The sequence below is a fragment of the Lycium barbarum genome, chromosome 10 (genome assembly GCF_019175385.1).
Source record: "Lycium barbarum isolate Lr01 chromosome 10, ASM1917538v2, whole genome shotgun sequence".
Classification (NCBI taxonomy): Eukaryota; Viridiplantae; Streptophyta; class Magnoliopsida; order Solanales; family Solanaceae; genus Lycium; species Lycium barbarum.
In genome coordinates this window covers 70,491,201-70,507,486 of record NC_083346.1, presented here as the reverse complement: position 1 = coordinate 70,507,486, position 16,286 = coordinate 70,491,201, and the positions used below count along the sequence as shown (strand labels likewise).

General features: G+C 39.6%; 1 long non-coding RNA gene across 1 annotated transcript; it reads left to right on the top strand.

The window, feature by feature from the left end:
- Nucleotides 1-12,413: 12,413 nt before the first annotated feature.
- Nucleotides 12,414-15,242, top strand: LOC132614583 (uncharacterized). The gene is made up of 3 exons (XR_009572354.1): nucleotides 12,414-12,681; nucleotides 13,935-13,987; nucleotides 14,984-15,242. It is a non-coding gene; the product is annotated as an uncharacterized LOC132614583 (long non-coding RNA).
- The last annotated feature ends 1,044 nt before the right edge of the window (nucleotides 15,243-16,286 follow it).

Below are 16,286 nucleotides of genomic sequence, written 5' to 3'. Positions count from 1 at the left end.
GCCTTCCTCCGCACTTCCACATCAATATTTTTCATGAACAGCACACACATATACTAGTTCAAATCACCAAATGACCTTATTCCTTACAAATCAAAATTATTTCAAATTTTCCCGAATACGCAAAAATACGGGATATAACACTACAGCAGCCCAAAAGGGAAAGACGGTGGCAGAAAAGCGGGCTGAAAAAGCACCGCCACCGGTAGTAGAGGAAAGTGAGTCCCAGTGTGCGGCTCAATCTCAGTCCTCCTGTTCAGTACCTATATTAGAGGAGCGTGAGGGAGCCTCAGCCCTAGCTCCAGCACCTCCGGCTCCTCCACCGGATGCTTCAGGCCAAGATGTAAAAGAGGTCATACATTTTCTTACTCAATTGGTTGCTGCCCAAACTCAGCGGCAAAGCACAGGGCAAGGTGATAGGGTTGTTAGTGCAAGGGCCCGTGACTTCATTAGCTTGAACCCTCCGGAATTCTTTGGATCAAAGCCGAATGAGGACCCACAAAATTTATTGATAGTATGTTGAGGACGCTTCAGTTGATACATGCTTCGGACACCGAATCGGTGGAGCTAGCGTCATATAGACTGAGGGATGTCTCAATCCATTGGTACACAGTTTGGATGGCTTCACGGGGAGCCAATACACCTCCCCCGGTATGGAAATAATTTGTTGATGCCTTCCTCTGACACTCTATGCCTCCGGAAGTTCGGCGAGCTAGAGCCAATAAGTTCTTGAATTTGAGGCAAGGTAGCATGAGTGCTTTAGAGTACAGTCTCCGCTTCAATTCTTTGGCGAGGTATGCTTCGGCCATGGTAGCGAATATGGTGACCGAGTGCACCGGTTTGTGAAAGGCCTAGGGCCATATTTGATGGATAGGTGCTTGATTGCGTCCCTTCAGGACAATATGGACATTGCACGCATTCAGTCCCATGCTCAAAATTTGGAAGAAAGTTTACAACATCAAAGAAGTGAACGCGAGCATGATAGGGGACATGGCAAGAGGGCTAGGTCTTCGGGTCCGATGAGTGAGTTTAGAGGCGGGCACAGGCAGCAGTTTTCTAGGCATTCAGGCTATTTTATGACCAGTGCACCTCCACGGTTTTCAGGCAGAAATTTGATAGATCCACTCATTCCGGGCCGAGTTAGAGCTTTTCGGGATCTCAATTTAGAGGTGATTTGGGTCAGGAGAGGTCACACGTGCCACGATGTTCCCAGTGTGGGAAGTTACATTGGGGTCCATGCCAATCGGGTTCAGATGTTTGCTATTCATGTGGTCGACCAGGTCATATTATGCGTGATTGTCCCTCAGTTCATGGTAGAGGTAGGACCCAGCCATCAGGGTCAGTAGCCGGGTCTTCAGCATCTGTACGCCCTATGGGGCAAGGTTCATATGCGCCAGTCGGCCATGGTAGAGGCAGAGGGAGAGTTCCCAGTTCTAGTGGTCCTCAGCACCGTGTTTATGCTTTGGCTGGACGCCAAGATCTTGAGTCTTCTCCTGACGTGGTCACAGGTATATTATCGGTATTTTCTCATGATGTATATGCTTTGATTGATCCGGGCTCCACACTGTCATATGTTACTCCATATATTGCGGGTCGATTTAGAGTCGAACCGGAGTCGATCAAACCTTTTGAGGTGTCTACACCCGTTGGTGAATCAGTAATAGCTAGCCGAGTATATAGAAATTGTGTAATTGTGATTTGCGATCGTCGTACCATGGTTGACTTGCACGAGTTAAAAATGGTGGATTTTGATGTTATTATGGGCATGGATTGGTTGGCTTCTTGCTATGCCAATGTTGATTGTAGAATGAAAATGGTTCGTTTCCAATTTCTGGGAGAACCAGTTTTAGAATGGAAAGGGAACATTGCGTCACCAAAAGGTAGGTTTATTTCCTATCTAAAGGCAAGGAAAATGATTACAAAAGGATGAATCTATCATCTAGTTCGGGTTCAAGATGTAGAAGCTAAATCGCCAACTCTTCAGTCAGTTCCCGTGGTGAATGAATTCCTGGATGTGTTTCCGGAAGAGCTTCCAGGCCTTCCTCCTAAGCGGGAGATTGATTTTTCCATTGATGTGCTGCCAGGCTCTAAGCCTAGCCCTCCTTATAGAATGGCTCCCGCAGAATTGAAAGAGTTGAAGGAGCAATTGAAAGACTTGCTTGAGAAAGGCTTTATTAGGCCTAGTTCATCCCCGTGGGGAGCACCCATATTGTTTGTCCGAAAGAAAGATGGCTCCTTAAGAATGTGCATCGATTATCGGCAATTGAATAAGGTGACGATTAAGAATAAATATCCTCTTCTGAGGATTGATGACTTATTTGATCAATTATAAGGTGCCAAGTGGTTTTCAAAGATCGATTTGAGGTCCGGGTATCACCAAGTGAGAGTTAAGGAGAAAGATATCCCTAAGACAGCCTTCAGAACAAGATATGGCCATTTCGAGTTCCGGGTAATGTCATTTGGGCTAACTAATGCACCGGCAGTATTTATGGATTTGATGAACAATGTGTTCAGGCCCTTCCTAGATCTGTTTGTGATTATATTTATCGACGATATCTTGGTGTATTCTAGATCCGAGGCAGAACATGCGGATCCTTTGCGTACTATCCTTAGAGTTGTTTGCAAAATTTTCTAAATGCGAGTTTTGGTTGAACTCAGTGACATTTTTGGGGCACATTGTTGCAGCCGATGGTATTCGGGTAGATAGCCAAAAGATTGAGGTCGTGAAGACTTGGCCAAGGCCCACAACCCCTACGGAGGTTCGTAGCTTTCTGGGCTTAGCAGGTTATTACAGGAGATTTGTTTAAGGTTTTTCCTCTATTTCTGCACCACTCACAAAGTTGACCCAGAAATCAGTAAAGTTTCAATGGACAGATACTTGGGAACGTAGCTTCCAAGAGTTGAAAGATAGATTGACTTCTGCCCCAGTCCTGACACTTCCAGAGGGATTGGAAGGATATGTTGTTTATTAAGATGCTTCAGGCATTGGGCTAGGTAGTGTGTTGATGCAACATGATAAGGTGATTGCGTATGCTTCAAGGCAATTACGGAAACATGAGAAGAATTACCCAACACATGATCTCGAATTAGCTGTAGTGGTTGATGCATTAAAGATATGGAGAAATTATCTATATGGCGTCCATATGGATATTTATACAGACCATAAGAGTCTTCAGTATATCTTCAAGCAGAAAGAGTTGAATTTGCGGAAACGACGATGGTTAGAATTTCTAAAAGATTACGATGTTGATATCCTATATCACCCCGGAAAAGCGAATGTTGTGGCTGATGCTCTTAGCCGTAGATCTATGGGAAGTTTGTGTGATGTTCAACCAGAGAAAAGAGAAATGGCTCGTGAGCTCCAGCAGTTAGCTAGCCTAGGAGTTCGAGTAGTGGACTCAAGTAGCAGGGGAACTACTATTCAGAATTCAGTAGTCTCGTCGCTAGTAGCGGAAGTGAAAGATCGACAATACGAAGATCCCATGCTAATGCATTACAGAGATACACTCCCTCAGAAAGAGGAGTCATCATTTGAGCTTTAAGGAGACAGAGTTCTCCGATGCCGAGGCAGATTATGCGTTTCTGATGTGACAGGTTTACGCCACCAGATATTAAGAGAAGCTCATTATTCCCTGTTATTCTGTTCACCCCGGTGCGACGAAAATGTATCATGATCTTAAGTCTACATATTGGTGGAATGGGATAAAGAAGGACATAGCGGAATTAATGGCTCAATGTCCCAACTGTCAACAAGTAAAAATCGAGCACCAAAAGCCGGGCGGATTGTTGCAAGCTATAGAAATCCCAACTTGGAAGTGGGAAGTGTTTAACATGGACTTCATTACAGGCTTACCTCGTTCTCGACGTAAGTATGATTCCATATGGGTGATTGTGGATAGACTCACTAAGTCAGCTCACTTCTTACCAGTCAGAACGACGTATGTGGCAGAAGATTATGCAAAGCTTTATGTTAAGGAGATAGTGCGACTTCATGGTGTTCCAGTATCTATTATCTCAGACAGAGGAACCCATTTTACGGCTAATTTTTGGAAATCCTTCCAAGAGGGATTGGGGACTCATGTGAGCCTTAGCACGACATTTCATCCGCAGACCGATGGGCAAGCTGAACGTACCATTCAGACTCTTAAGGATATGCTACGGGCATATATGTTAGATTTTGGAGGTAACTGGGATGATCACTTACCACTCATTGAGTTTTCTTACAATAATAGTTATCATTCTAGCAGTCAAATAGCACCGTATGAAGCGTTATATGGGCGAAAGTGTAATACCCAATTGGGTGGTTTGAAACAGGAGAGGCTAAATTGATAGGGCCAGACTTGGTCCAACAAGCCATAGAGAAAGTTAAGATCATACAAGATCGGTTGTTAGCAGCTCAAAAGTCGTCAAAAGTCCGATGCAGATAATCGTCGAAGAGACTTAGAGTTCCAAGTGAACGATTGGGTATTCTTGAAAGTGTCACCAATGAAGGGTGTGATGAGATTTGGCAAAAAGGGGAAGCTTAGTCCCCGATATATTGGGCCTTCTGAAATTGTGCGCAAAGTAGGCAAAGTGGCTTACGAATTAAATCTACCTCCTGATTTGGAGTCAGTTCATCCAGTTTTCCATGTCTCAATGCTTCGAAAATGTGTTGGAGATCCCACTAGGATCATCCCAGTAAATGATGTTCAAGTGACAGAAAGGTTAACTTATGAAGAAGTACCCATTGCCATACTAGATAGGCAAATACGGAGGCTTAGAAACAAAGAGGTGGCCTCAATTAAAGTTCTGTGGAGAAATAATAACCGAGAAGAGATGACATGGGAAGCAGAAGAAATCATGAAACCCAAGTACCCACACTTATTTCATCCCCCGGAAGAGGGCCAAGATAAGACATCAAGATCATAAGGTATGTATGTTTTCCTTTTATGCATTTGGGTCGTGTGTGGCCAAATCCCATTGCTATTATGTTATGGCACTGTGAGGCATTGTTATTATGGGTTGTTGTGACAGGATGGTAGTGCCATATTATAGGGAAACTCTGGCAAAATTTTCATAGAATCCCCGAGTGCTTAACATTCGAGGACGAATGTTCTTAAGGGGGGAAGAATACACCTTGGAAATTTTTTCGTTGATGCACAGTTAATGGGCTAACGAAGAGTACGAGGATACGGTATTTCAATAAGCAAATAATGATATGTGATGACCCTAAGTAAGATTTCAAAGACATCCGATGTCAGGCAAGAAAGTTGCCAAGAGAAGGCAAGGCACACGATAAGTATCAGACGAGAATTATGAGTAGTAAGTTGATAACGGCTTAATGATGTTGTGGGAAAGAGTTATAACGTCCCTTAGATTGCTAATGAAGTGTTGAACAAGTGTTAAGAAGATCCCATAAGGATTGGAGATCAAACGAAGTGGCGAGAACAAGTTCAGTGGACTGATGGGTTATACGGCTCATTATACGGACCGTATAATGTTATACGGACCGTATAATGGACCGCAGAACCATCACAGTGAGGATCACTCACTGGTGGGATTATACGGTCAGTTATACGGACCGTATACATTTATAAAGCCCGTATAATGGACCGTATAATGGTCACAGAGGCGAGTGGATAAAAGGTCCCTTTCACGGTCCCTTATACGGACCGTATAAATTTATACGACCCGTATAATGGTCCCGATAGATCAGATTTGGGTTATTAAAAAGGGGACCAAGTTCATTATTTCATTTCCACATTTCACCCCTTCTCTCTAAAATATCTCTCTACATTTATTTAACACAAATTCAAGAGATATTAGTGATCTTCTACATCAAGCTAAGTGAATCAAGTGTAAAGAACCCATTAAAGTTCATCCAAAGTAAGAAATCCAAGTGAAGGTGGAACTAGGGCTTTTCTCAAGTGAAGAGTTTGCACCCAAGGTTCATTCCTAAACTATCTAAGGTAAGTTTTACGACATTTCCTTATTGTTTAAGATATTTGAAAGTTGAAACACTTGGATTAAATGAGGAAATAGGAAATGGGTCATGAATGTGGGAATAGTGTCACTTTTGAGTAAATGTTTGGGTTGAGTTATGATTCTTGATACATTATGATTATAATCATGTTATAAATGACATTGAGAACGTGGAATAGACTTTGTATTTGAATGAACTGTTATATCCCGCATTTTTGTGCAATCGGATAACTCAAGATAATCGCGGGAAGATGACAAACAAGGCTTCATTTTTATTTTTGTTTGGCATATGAGTTGTTTATGAAGAATTTGGAAGTGGGAATGTTGAGAAAGGTCAAGGGTATAAAGGAAAATTCGCAACATGACTCGTGGAAATATGGAGGAAGACGAAGGGTAAATTTGGAATTCGGAAAAATTTATTTTTCATGAAGTGCAAAATAGAACAAAAAAAAAATGGGCTTGGGTCATTAGACCATGTTGGCCATCCAAGTGGGTGGGCTTGGCCCAATTAAAGGCTTAATGGACAAGACTTAAAAGATGACTAAGTCATCTTTATCCTCATAATATCTCCTAGAAACTTTGAGAAGTCTCAAGAAGAGAAGAAGGAGAAAAAAATCTCCAAGGCCATTCGGCCATAGTAAGATCCAACAAAACCTTGGAAAAATTTTTCTTCAAAAATCATTTTCTACCAATTGAAGGGTTCCTAGCAAGGTGGAGTGGTTCTTGGAACAAGAGAAATTCATATTCTTGCAAGTTACAAGTCTTAACTAAGTGGGAAGTTAAGGAAGAAGGTAAGAATTCATTCTTCTCCTTTCTTTATATGTTATGGATATTGGTGCATGTTGTAGTGTACAAAAATGGATGAAATTCATGAGGAATATGAATATGGGGGTGTGGCCGTGCATGTATGTGTGTGTGTAGGAATCATGTCTTAATTATTTTATCTCGTGGTTAGTTGTGGTTGTAATGAATGCTATGTTAATAATGGAAGTTGGATGATTTTAGTGAAGTTGTAGCCATGTGTGTATGATGTTGGCCGTGAGTTGTATATCACATGTATAGCCGTGTATATTTGGTGAATCATGAAGGAATGGTGAGTAAGTTTTATTTAGTATGTTGGTTGTTGTGTTGTGAATTTTATATTGCAAATGAAAGCCTAATGAGCTTAGTGAAGTATTAGTAGTTGGAGGCTTGTCTTGGAAGATTATGTAAATTAAATATGATGTTCATGCATGTATGGAAATATAATGTTGTTAGTGTGAAGTTGTTAGTGCGTAAATTATTAGTTGTTATTGTTTTTATTGGAGTTGGAAGGCTTTGAAGGAAGTAGTATATTAATTGAGTTGTTATAATGTATCTTGGATTGAATATGGAAATTGTTAGTATGGTTGTTGACATTATGTTGATAGTTTGGCCGGGTTGAATTCCCGGATTGTTGTTGATTAAAAATTGGCTAAGTTGAGTTTTGGGGATGGTGTATTTACAGAGGAAGTGCTGCCGAAATTTCGGTAGACAAGTGTTATCTTAAGATTCAAATTCTAAATGCTCTAATCAATGTTTGGTGAATGTGACCAAATTGTATATTTTGGCGGATTTGCAACTTGAATTTGGAATAGCATAAGGAGCGGAAAAAGGTATGTAAGGTTTTACTCTTTCTTCCTTGGCATGTCTTAGGCATACTAGGTTGGATACGAGCCTCGGGGACAACTCTATTCTCCGGAATCCGCACCTAAAGTTACCCCTTTTTCATTCAGTAGAATTGAATTAGAAATTGTGTGAAATGTTGGAAAAACTTCCTAAACATCTAGAACTTGCATAAATAGGACCCGACTACCTTAAAACCCTCACAAGTGACGTCATGAAATGTAATGTACGTAAATTTGGTACGCCGCCTCATTTGATCCGAGGTGGGCCCATTGTTCCCGGATTTTCCTTATTGTTCCGGTTGACTTATTTTGGAGTAGAATCCAAAGGAAACTTTTGATCCTTGTTCCGTTTATCAAACGATAAGTACTGTAACTATCCTAATGAGAATACATCTATGATGATAATGATAACGATGATGTTAAGAAAGAGAATATGCCTATGATAAGTATGACAAGAATGATTCCATGACTAAGAGTCTTAAGCTAAGGATTCAATATGAGTATGAAAGTATCAAACTAGTTCTTGATCTTTAATTCCATTCCTTGGTTATGACACTATCTTCTAATGATTCCAAAGCAGATGAATTGATTTCTATGACATCCATGACTTCATTCTATGTTTCTTTCAACGCTATTCTCCTTTGATAGTCTCGCCTTATAAATACTCGTTCCTTCAAGGTGAGACAAAGCGATCACGGTTATTCCATAATGTAATCGGAGGTCACTGACCTTACGTCACTCCGATGGATACATGATTTTCTTTGGGATCTCCTGCATGCTTATATGACATATGTATACGAGATATGAATATGTACATGGGGGATAGGAAGGGACACATGTTTCATTGCCACCTGGTCAGCTGGCGTTATTATCCCGGACGCGGGATGCCCGGACGCGGGATATATGGGCGAGCCGACGTATTTCGGTGCTATGTGGGCAAGCCGACATTGTTCGGTGCTATGATATAACATGCTATGATATAACATGATATGATATAACATGATATGATATAACATGCTATGATATAACATGATATGATATAACATGCTATGATATAACATGATATGATATAACATGCTAAGATATAACAGGATATGATATAACATGCTATGATATAAAACGATATGATATGACATGATATGATATGATATGATACGATATGATATGATATGATAAGACATGACATGATATAAGTTCTATCTTCTATGTCTATGAAAAAGAAATGTGTTTCAAAAAAAAAGGAAAGACAAGCATGCATGGTATCCGGCCTGAAAGGGTATTCCTATGTACAGGTTACTTCTTATCTCATTATATGTCCGATGATCCCATGATACTGTTATTCATACTTTATGTTACTGTTTGTATTATCTTCCATGCCTTACATACTCGGTACACTATTCGTACTGACGTCCCTTCTTGTGGACGCTGCGTTTCATGCCGCGCAGGTCAGCAGGTAGGCGGATTTGATTCCTAGGAGCTCTATCAGCAGTACTTGGCAGCGCTCCAGTTGTTCCGGAGCCTCAGTTCCTTGGCACTATTTTGTGTATATATTCAGGCACGGCAGAATCCGGCCCCTCCTATGTATATGTGTACTTTGTTTAGAGGCTCGTAGACAGATATGTACAGTTAGATGTTTTGTGCTTTTGATTGTCCTTGTCGCGGTATAATGTGCTAGCAAAGTTTATTAGCCTATGTTTATAATTATGCTACTAATGTTACTGTTAGTAACAAAAAAAAAGAGATATGGTATAGTTCATACGGCCCACTCGGAAATAGAGGTAAAATGATAGATAAGGGGTGCTCGGTACAAGTATCGGGTACTCGTCGCGGCCCCTAGTTGGGTCGTGACATGAACGTAGTCGTGTCTTATGACCATGGATATGGATTATTGGAAGTGAATTGAGAAATATGGATAATGTGGATGAATAAGGACTATTGTTATGATATTGTGAATGTATTATTGACGTTTGGGAGTTGATATACGCTATGGAGGAATGTCGTATAAATAAAGGAGATGTTGTCCGATTTTCTCTAGTTTTAGTCGTGTATGCTAGCTATCGATTCTAATGATAGTATGACTTTAATGAAGGTAGAAACGTGAGCTTCGGGGGAGAACGTGCAAGTGGTAAATAGTTGAACGAAAAGGTATGTAAGGCTAACCCTTCTTTCATAAGGCATGGTTCCTTGGCCAAACATCTAAATCTTCCATAAGTCTATGATGTCTTTCAAATGATTCGATCTTCCGAGCTATTGAGCTCACGATTCTTGATATGCTACGATTGTACTAAGTTCCTCATATGACGAGTAAGCCTATAAAGATAAATGTAATGAATGACGATAGCGATGACGATGATGATAGTGATGTTAATAGTATATATGCTTATGAACTATTATGTATATGTAACTATGTATGGCTATTATGATACCCCGAGCTTATAAGGCCGGGTAGAATATGTATATGATTATGTAACGCGCGCACACCTCTGCAGATGGTACGGATAACCCTAATGCCTTGGCAGGGCCAGGTAGATGTAACCCTGAAGCCTTGGTAAGGCCATGTATGTGTAACCTTGAGCCTTGGTTGGCCAAGTATGTATGAAACACCGATCCTTTATGGTCGGGTATGCTATGCAAATGCTATGTATATGATATGACTATGTATATGATATAGATATGAGTATGAATACGAATATGATATGAATATGAATAAGACTATGTATATGAATATGGCGATGAACGCAATGTAAATGAGTACGGATACGGATATGGATGTATGTACACAAATATGCATTAGAATTGTAAAGTTCCTATGAAAGGCAAGTAAGTGCTTATGACGATGATATTACTGTCTCCCATCCTATACTATTTCATATGTTGTATATTATGCTTCTATGTTGATATTGATCATGCTTTACATACTCAGTACATTCTTCGTACTGACGTCCTTTTGTTTGTGGACGCTGCGTCATGCCCGCAGGTGCACAGGGAGACAGACTTGATCCATAGCTACATTCTCGGAGACTACATAGCGGAGCTCCATTTCATTCGGAGCTATAGCTTTTGGGTACTTATTCTTTTGTGTACATAATTATGGGCATAGCGGGGTCCTGTCCCGCTTATGTGATATGACACACTCTCCTTAGAGGCTCGTAGACATATGTATAGGGTTAGATATGTTTGGCCTTGTCGGCCTATATTTTGTATATCATTTTGTAGCCTGGTCGGCTTGTGTACATTGATATGGCATAGATGTCAATGATGATAAAAAGGCATTGTTGTCCAATGGGACTAGTATGATTGATGAATAGGAATGTATGATTAAATATGTGGCTCACCTAGATGAAAGTGTAAAAGGTACGTTAAGGGGTACCCGGGTGGGCTAGCACCGGGTGCCCGTCGCGGCCCCTAGTTGGGTCGTGACATATGTATTACGATTGTACTAAATTCCTCATATGACGAATAATCCTATAAGGATAGATGTAATGAACGACGATAATGATGATGACGATAATGGTAATGACGATAATGATGACGACGATAATAGCGATAACGATAATGATGACGATGATGGTAGTGATAATGCTAAAGATGCCTATGAGCCTATATGTATGTGTGCCTATGTATGGCTATTATGAAACCTCGAGCTTATATGGCCGGGTAGAATATATAGATGTATATATATATATATATATATATATATACATATATATATATATGACGATGCGCGCGCACCACTGCAGTTGGGTACGGATAACACTGAGCCTTGGTAGGTCCAGGTATGTGTAACACTGAGCCTTGGTTGGCTAGGTATGTTTATGTATGACCACCGAGCCTAACCATGGTCGGGTACGCGAAACACTGAACCTTCGTGGTCGGGTATGCTATGTAAATGATATGTATATGATATGGATATGTATATGATATAGATATGAGTATGAATACGGACATGATACGAATAGAATAAGAATATGTATATGAATACGATTATGGATACGAAATGTAAATGAGTATGGATATGAAAACGGATACGGATATGGATGTATGTACACAGTCACGCATTAGAAATGGAAAGTCCCTATGAAAGGCAAGTAAGTGCTTATGACAATGATACTACTATCTTCCATATTATGCTATCTCTTGTGTTGCTTATTATGCTTCTATAATGATATTGATCATGCTTTACATACTCAGTACATTCTTCGTACTGACGTCCTTTTGTTTGTGGACGCTGCGTCCTTATCCCTAAAATCCTATTTCTTAATTCTAAATCATTTTAAATCCACCCAAAATAGGATTTTAAAAAAATAGGATTTGTTTATTTTCTATTTAAATATGTTATATATTGTTACACTCCATAATAATTCGTGCTACTTGAAGTAAAACAAGAAAAAAATGAGTTATGAAGGTTCAAGGAAAGTTAGTCGAGTTAGTAAGAATATCGTTATATATATGGTTGCCTTAAGTATCCCGAGGTGACATGGTAACCTAAAGGATTTGAAATCATGTTATGAGTATGTATATGAGTGTGTATATGTATGTATAAGAGGTTACATGAGGTTGGAGGAGGATTAGAAGTTAAACGAAATGAATCGGAACAACTTCAGTAAACATTTCAGACCCGATTTTAGCCTATATTGTAGGAGGCATATATCCTAGCATATGAGGAGTTTTAAGGTGTTTCAAAAGCCTAAAATTAAGTTCATCGAGTCTAGTTTCCAACGCAACAAACCGCTCATCAAAATGATATCGGGATAAGGAGATATGGACGATTCAATTTGGGCTGGCAGGGCAGCAAGTTTGGACCCGACCCAAACACTCATATTTCGGCCCATGAGGCCCATTAAACTTAATATATAAGCCACCACTTTTCCCTATATCACTTCACACGACTTAAACAGATCCAAGAACCCTTATTTTCTCTCCCAAACCCCCTTTCTAATTGAGCCATCATATAAGCTAAATCCTAGACCCTTGACATGATATTAGTTAAAGAGAAGTTGTAGCCTAAGTTTTCCTTGTGTTGTAAGCAAGAAGCTGGAAAGAGGAACAAGATTCTTGAAGATTCTGATTGTTAAAGGTAATTTCAACCTCCTACTCATGTTATTAATTTGGATTAAAGGTTTAATATGGTGTATACATGGAGGAAACGTTGATATACAAGCGATATATGGACTTAGATGTTATCGTAAGTTAGGGACTGTTGTTGTTGAAGTTGAAGTGGGTTGTGTGCTATAAACTTAGGTGAAATGATGCTTAATATTCTTGTACATGTATTGGAAATGGATTGAATGTGTTGTAGTATGGATAAATGAATGAAAATCATGAAGTTGTTGTAGTTGTGTTGAAGCCGTGTGAGGGGGCTGTTTTAGAGGAATTTGTGGACTGTTTTGTGTCACATTTTGATTGTTGTTGTTATGGACATTGTGGTGTATTGTGTGTATGTTGAATATGTGAATTAAGGTGTTAAAGAAATGAATTATGTTGAAGCATATAAGCAGTCCAAAACAGTGGACTGTTTTAGTGCTAGAGGTGAATTTGTATGTGTTGAGTGTTGATTCTTGTTGTGAACGTTTAGTGAAAGTGAAGTGCAATGATTCAGGTCGAAATTGGAATGAATTGTGGGCTGTTATAAGAATGTAAATGATGCTAAAACAGTTCCAAGGATCATGAAAGTAATGTCATTAAACATGTTGTTGTCGTTGTAAGGTTTTAGTGTCGACAATGTAGCTATTTGCGTACGAATTTGGTGATATATTTATCTTGTGACTGCTGGTCGTATTTTACTGAAATTATATGAAATGAAGACATGAAATAATGTGTAAGAATCATATGTGGTTTGCTTGGTATGTTCGTAAACGTTTGCAAGAATTCCGGGCACCTTTATGTTGTTGGTTAGGGACTGTTTTGGGCGTGTTGATTGGTTAGGGACTGTTTTGGGCGTGTTGTGGTTAGGAACTGTTTTGGACATGTTGTATTCTTTAAATTGGAAATACTAATGATAGTTAAGAATATATATTGTATTTACGTTGTTTGGGTTGTTGTAAAGTTGTTACACGAAAACGTTAAGGCTACGGATTATTAGGAGTAACTTGAGAATGTAGTAGCCGTATGTGAATCGTTATGGAATGTTGTGAATGTGGGCTATTTGGAATGTTATGTGGGCTGTCCGGATTGGTATTGAACATATGATTATTGATGTTGGGGTGGTTGTATGTAGTTGATTTGAATGCGAACGAAACGTCGTCTAAATGTTTGAAAGGGATTGTTGACGTTAAAGTACGTATTGAATTCCCTCGTAGACTAATTGTAGCTCTTGATGTCTTGATATAGGATAAGTGTTTTTGGGCAGCAAGTACAAGTTATAATACGACTAAACGCTAAAGGTATGTAAAGCTTATTCCTTCTTTTCTTGGCATGTCCTAGACGTAAGTATGAAATGATATGAACCTTGGGGTAAATTCTATTCTCTAGTTCCATGCATGACTTATGATTCTATATTTCCTTAATGCTATTGTCACGAGCCTACTACATGATTGACTAATGAATGATGTATAGAAGTTCCTACTCTTAAAAGAATGGCATGAATAGAAGTATACTTGATTTTCAAAAGCTACATCATGAAAATTGATACATGTACATGAAAGCTGAAACGTTCCTTGCTATGGCTTATAATGAGAGTTGAAAAGAATTGAATATGATTATTATCCCAATACTTTAGAGCTGGTTAGTTGCTTATCTATTGAGTCTCAAAAGATGCATTTCATATATGTGGTTGCTTATTATTCTGCTCGTGCTTATCGCTATATCCTTCACTGAGTCCCGGGCCAGGACACGTTCTCGTGCGCACATCTACTATATTATTACCGAGTCCCTCATTAAAGGGCCGGGACACGTATATGTTTATGTTTATGATGCTATGACTATATTCACCGAGTCCCTCACTAGAGGGCCGGGACACGTTATATATATATGATGATATGATGATGTGATGATATGATGATATGGAGATGGTGGCTAGGAGGGCATATATATTCCTTATTACCGAGTCCCTTACGAAAGGGCCGGGACACGTCTATGTGCATGTTTATGATACTATGATTTTAATTACTGAGCCCCTCACTAGAGGGCCGGGACACGTATACATGTTATCAACAGAATGATTATGCAGCTTTGATTACAAAACACTATATTGACATTCATATGAGAATGATACAGATGAAATATGTTCAAAGGCAAGTCTTTATGAAATTCTGTTAGTTGCATTGAGTCCTATACATCTTATCTCAGTATGAGTCTATCACTATGTTTCATGCTTTACATGCTCAGTACATATTCCGTACTGACCCCCTTTCTTTGGGGGGCTGCGTTCATGCCCGCAGGTACAGACGTTCATTTCGGAGATCCGCCAGCTTAGGACACTTATTCAGCTATTTTGACTGCTCCTTTGTTCCGGAGCCTAGCTTGTGGTATAACTCCCTTATGTTGAATTCATATGAGTTTATTTGGGTACGGCGGGGCCCTGTCCCGCCATATGATACGGTCATTACTCTTAGAGGTCTGTGGACATTTGTGTGGGTCTGTTTATGGTTGTTGACGCGTTTTATGATTATGACATATGTTTGGGGCGTACCCATTCGTAATGGCAGCCTTGTCGGCTTGCATATATATGTATGTTTGGTATATTGCATATCGTGGCAGCCTTGTCGGCTTGCGTAGGAATATATATATGTTGTTGTTTAAAAATTTTAATTATTCAGGAGACAGGTGCCTACGACATACAAAAAAAAAATATTTTGACAGCTTTAAAACAACACCATACCTTTTTATACAAATAAGTTCATGACATACTAGTTATAAATGATTATAGTTAACAAGTGACATGAGTGTCCAATTCGGGCACTAGTCACGGCCTACGGGGTTGGGTCGTGACATATATATAATGTCATTTTTCCCCTTCCTTGAAAGGGTAAGACACAGGTACTTGGTTCGCTGGCCAGGGAGACAGGCTTGATCCATAGCTATATTTCTCAGGGACTACATAGCGGAGCTCCATCTCATTCGGAGCTATAGCTTTTGGTATTGATTCTTTTGTGTACATATTTATGGGCATAGCAGGGTCCTATCCCGCCTATATGATATGACATACTCTCCTTAGAGGCTCGTAGACATGTGTATATAGTTAGATGTGTTTGGCCTTGTCGGCCTATATTTTGGATATCATTTTGTTAGCCTCGTCGGCTTATGTACATTGATATGGGCATAGTTGCTAATGATGATATAAATGTATTGGTTGTCCAATGGGAGTAGTATGATTGATGGATAGAATGTATGATTTAATATGTGTCTCACCTAGATGTAAATGTAAAGGTATGTTAGAGGTGACCGGGTGGGCTAGCACCGGGTGCCCGTCACGGCCCTCCGGTTGGGTCGTGACATCTTAACTACTTATGTTTATCCTCACGAGCTCGCAAATCTACATCTGAGAGAATTCATATTATCGTTAGACTTATCGTCATATACTTATATCAAACTTTCAAATTAAACTACTTCATATCCTGCCGAAAATCGGGCAGCATCTCCCCTATTTATATGCCTAGCCCGAAATCATAATCTAACAACCAACAACCAACAACAACAACAACAACAATACCAACATCAACAACAACATCATCAATACCAATA